General features: G+C 41.4%; 1 protein-coding gene across 1 annotated transcript in view; it reads right to left on the bottom strand.

Moving 5' to 3' along the window:
* Positions 1 to 3,331: 3,331 nt before the first annotated feature.
* Positions 3,332 to 5,114, bottom strand: part of LOC106821182 (hemicentin-1-like) — a gene marked incomplete in the record, with an annotated part of 105,359 nt that continues 103,576 nt past the window's right edge. Inside the window, 1 exon segment of the mRNA XM_014825873.1 lies at positions 3,332 to 5,114. This exon segment is cut by the window's right edge and continues 1,274 nt beyond it.

The raw sequence follows: 5,114 nt of genomic DNA, 5'->3' as shown, positions 1-5,114 counted from the left end.
CAAATAAGATATGCGTTATGTGAAGCCGATTTCCATACAGAAGATTGCTGCTCCATGCAACACCATTTTCTCATTTTAACTGCGCGCCAAGGCAGCTTTTTCTTTTTCGGAATTTGTTTCTATCGTTCAGATACCCGAAACAGGTCGAAACAACGCGCCGCGCGGCTACAAGAAATATTTAGCGCTTATTCCACCGATAAAAAGCAGTTCCCCTTGCCAGGTAATTCTCCGATTACGCGCAAGTGTGTATCGGATGCGCCATGATGCGCGGCAAAGGCACACCAATGGATGCAATCACAGTGGCCAGCGGACGTTGTTTTTACGAAATAAAATCCAACTACTGCCGCTGAAGGTGTGAAGGCTAATCCGCATCCCGAACCCTGAAATAAACCACGAAGGATATCATTGATGGAGTAGGGGATCAAGAGTCTCAGGACACGGAGCTTTAAAATAACTACTACTTTAGTAATGCGCATTTACTATTCCAGAAAACATCACTCTGCCAATGTTCTGGTATGAGTACCGTACAACTATAATTACATAATATGCATGTAGTACGGTGGCATACCGATAACAATGAATAAGTGCATCATATGGAACGTTTGATGAATAACTATGCCCATGCGCGCACTACAAGAGTACTCACCTGTTAGCAGTGAGTAGCTGGCGAACTGATTGATAAATATCGGATCGGTAGCTGCATACCCATGCGAATGACGTCAGCAGCCTCCGATGATGACGATATTCTGATGCCGTACTCGCCAGCTAGGCGCGCCATAGCGGCCTGACATTATAGGCATATATGATATATATGTTGGCAGAGGAGATCACAAATCAACCACCAAGAAATCCAACCGGCTCTATGGATTGTATATGCGAATTTCTTTTGCCTTTCTACCGAGATCTCGTACATAGAGGGGAACCCGGGGCAAAGCGGAACACGGGGCAAAGTGGAATTGTCTCAGCAGATCTATGTTGATGCCCCCATCTATCTGTGACTGTTTTCATTAGAAAGCTCAGTTGATGATGCATCGTTTTGATGGATGTCACTATCGAATCAGCTGCTATTTACATTTTTTTTGACGCGAAGTCTGTTTTTTATGTGTTTAAACGGATATTTCTAAAAATGAATCATCTGCTAAATCACTGTGATCTTGTGGAATTCTTATGTAGGCTATTTGTTGAATCTAAGGCCTATTGTGTGCGCATATGCATGATGACATTCTTTGCGTAGTGTCTGTACAGCGAACGCCACATGTCTAGAAACTATCATGTGTTTCGGGGCAAAGGTGGATGGGGCAAAGTGAACAGGGTTCCACTTGCCCCGGGCCATATTTGATAGGCTAAATGTAGTATTCATTATTATCAGATTATTTATATGATCTTAATTAGTACTCTCAGTACAGGTAGGCCTATGTCTGTATTTGCATCATTTTAACACCCTAACTCGGTAACATTGGCATAACTGTGTCTTCCCTAGACCTAATTATTGTATAAGCGTCCTATAATGGCATTTTTCTTCTCATATTTTGGCAAAATGGTACCAACTATGAATTTGATGTTCAGAGTTGGACACTGAAAGAGGACCGCAACATTTTTGACACAATATACATGGAGTAAAATGACATTCCACCTTGTCCCATAACAGGTTTTACTGTGCCCGGGAGTCTGGGGCAAAATGAAATATTTATAAATTTTATAATTTTGTATATTTCAATAAAGTCGTTTTTAAATAACTTTGTTTGTACCGCCTGTTTAGTTCTTGTCCTAAGCCAAAGATTAGAGTCAAACATTTCACTTTGTCTCGCTCTTTCACAGCGTTTTGGCCAACCAAATTTCTTCGGTCACTTTGCCGCGGGTTTCCCCTGATCATGATAATTTTAACACGGTAAATAAATTCAGCAGTTCAAATCCACGATAGTTTTAAGAAAGCGCTAGAACCTCGCGTTAGCAATCTAACAGCATTCAACATCAAGCCTGTCCATCAGAAATAACTAGTTAAAATTTTTGTTTACAGTTGGCAAATAACCACGAGTAGTGACTACGAAGAAACAGGTCCAGGTCTAATACGTACCGGATAACATTAGCAGTCCACTCTGAACACATCCCACGCCGGCTGTGATGCTATTGCTTGAACCAAACTCGGTTGTTATGTACGCGTATAGGACACCGAACGACGCAGCAATGTAAATGACTATAGCCCTAACCAGAAAGGAGCCTGCTAGCACAATCCACGCCCAACCATGGTCAACATCACGTTTCCGTCGTTCAGTCGTCCCTGCGGACTCCATTTCCAGCGACGATGGCGAGTTTGAGTAAGTTTTCGAGCTGATTAACCGCGTAACTGAAAATGACTGCAAGCTTGTTGCTCCCGAGCCAAAAATACGGAGCTGTATTCTTATTCACACATCGACGCACACGCAGTGTGTGTGTGTGTGTGTGTGTGTGTGTGTGTGTGTGTGTGTGTGTGTGTGTGTGTGTGTGTGTGTGTTTGTTTGTTTGTGTGTCGTGCGTGCGCGCGCGTTTCGCAATTCTGGGACGCGCGTTGCTAAAACATTACGAAGTGCCATTTCATGTTAGGTAAGCAAGGTTCGCACAATTCCTTCCAACAACGATTAGCTTTTAAGCTTTCTAGATTCTTTCGATAATCGATATTGATTTACAGCTAACACCTTCTGAAGTTCATCTGCTAACTTTAATGTCGTACTATGATAAGAGGTCGTAGTACAGTGCATATAACCGTCCCGTGCAGATTGTCTAGACTCTAGACATACTCTGCACACGTTCTTGAGAAATTGATATTTCGATCTGATTTCCTTATTTCAAATCTCGGCATGTAGTTAGTGGTGGTAGCAATTTTAGGTGCCATTTCGGCACACCCACCAGACAACGCAGTATAGGTGCTAACCGCAAACAGCAACTAGTCTTTTTATATGAGTATCCTACTGCAGTGTGAAAACTAATATTGCAATCCAGGATAGAGGCATACGAAGAAGTGATTTTTGTTAAGTACTGTTAATTAGTGTTAATTGCCTTGTGCAAATTTGGGGAACATAGGTCATAAACCCTATACCGAGCATAATGAACAAGCAAAGTAGGCCCCTACATATTATATTTATAATAACAAATTATGAAATGTTTTCCGTCACAACTGATCTCGTCACTGTTGACTCTAGTTTCGAACGTCTAATGCTAAGTAGAGTAGTCTATTCATAACGGAAATTGTAAATGTTATTATTAACGGGAATTGTAGTCTGCTGCCTAAATCCGAACTCATGGGAGATTATGGCGGGAGGAGGTTCAAACAAAAGCAAACGAGTTAACGCACACATTCTCTATGAAAATGACATTTTATTAAAAGGCCACGTATGCTGTACAAATGCAAAAATATACATGGTGTATGAAATGCTACATTACCACACTATTGCTAGTGGTGTTACAGAACATTATTCTCCATCGCATGTTGCTGTGACGATTTGCAAGAGAATCGAGACCTGTGTATTATACATACGGCCATGTTAGGAACAAGAGTGTAGATATGTCCATTTGTTATAGCCGCACCGCAAGCCAAAGAACAAACGGAAACAACGGTCTACGGCGGGGGTGCGCAACATTCCAATAGTAACTCATAGAATTCCAATTCAACGCCAAAATTCCTATGCCTACTATTAGAGCAAAATGTTTTGTTTATTCTAAAAAAAGTATCATAAGTGTTCCTTTGCCGTAGTTCATCGAAAATTGCGCTGGACAATATCTTGATGAATAACAAATCGTAGACCAAGGACAACCTCACAGAGGTTTCGCCAAGGCAATGCCACTTCGCGTATGCTAGCTTATAAACTATCACGTGGCAACGTTGTCTCAAAATATTACTGGCACTACGGGCAGAAAAGAGAGCTACGCTAAGACTGAAACAGGCGTCGTCTCCCTTCGCCGTGGAAGTAACCACCTGACACTCTAGTAATGTTGTGTACACGTTATAATGGCAGGAAATCTGGAAAGTTAAAAAAATTACATATTGAATACTGGCATTATTATCTTAAAATGTCCGGCTTGCAATCAACTGGCTATATAGTATACACAACGACATAATATCCTCAAACCAGTTGCATACGCACAGCACCCTCGCTCGCGTGGCATTTACCCTCATAATACGAATTACAAAAAACTGATTATCTTACATGGCTAAAATATGTTTCACTTCCCCCTCTTCTAAATTCTCTAATAAAATCTAAATTCAATAAATACAAATAATAACGCAATTTTCAGAAATTCGAAAGAAGAACACAACGCATGGTGGTGATGATGATGCTGACCACTACTGCCTACTTAATCATCCATAACGCATCTAACGGATTATAACATAACACTCTACTCCAGGGACAGACATACAAAATACACGTAACTACAACCGAGTCCAAGTCAAAATATAAACGGCTTCAAACAACCTTAAATATGCCTACTGTACAAAGTTTACAGCTAATAAAAACAGGCAAAATGACTACAATAATACTTATTATCAGTGTATACTTGTAATATGTTTATCGACAAAAGTTCAAACCCTGGCTTCTATTCCGAATGCTCTGTAGAATGATGGTACCACGCGGATACGATACGGAGCGCAATTCTAGCTAGCTCATAACTATGATAACGTAAATCGTTACTGACCGTTCGCACAGAGCGAACCATACGATACCTCGACAGTTATAACAAAATATCAACGATTTTTTGTAAAGCTTTGACCTAAGTCATCCCCGATATTCCATGCCCATACTTCGTATAAGATGAACGAAGAGAAACCACTTGGCTCGCCTACCAACCATCTCCCAGAGCATTACCCACACCGACTACAGTACCGCACCGCCCCATCTAGCTAGCGAGTAAAGACCGCAATGCATAAAATTGAGAAGAAGAAAAACACAATCTACTCGTACGAGTAGACTTGCCCGTAATGGACAGATGCTGCTGTAGTTATCATGCAGAATAGGACGGAGACAATAATGGAACTGTCGTTCTCTGTCGATTGTCCATCCAGATGTGAAGACAGCCGGACGCTCTCACCCATGATACGTTACAGATACCCAACTCTCCTACTCCAATCAGCGTCACCTTCC

The sequence above is a fragment of the Priapulus caudatus genome, unplaced genomic scaffold (assembly GCF_000485595.1).
Source record: "Priapulus caudatus unplaced genomic scaffold, Priapulus_caudatus-5.0.1 Scaffold62, whole genome shotgun sequence".
In the NCBI taxonomy this organism is placed as follows: Eukaryota; Metazoa; Priapulida; class Priapulimorpha; order Priapulimorphida; family Priapulidae; genus Priapulus; species Priapulus caudatus.
The sequence above is the reverse complement of the archived record's forward strand: the minus strand, read 5'-3'. Positions and strand labels throughout refer to the sequence as shown.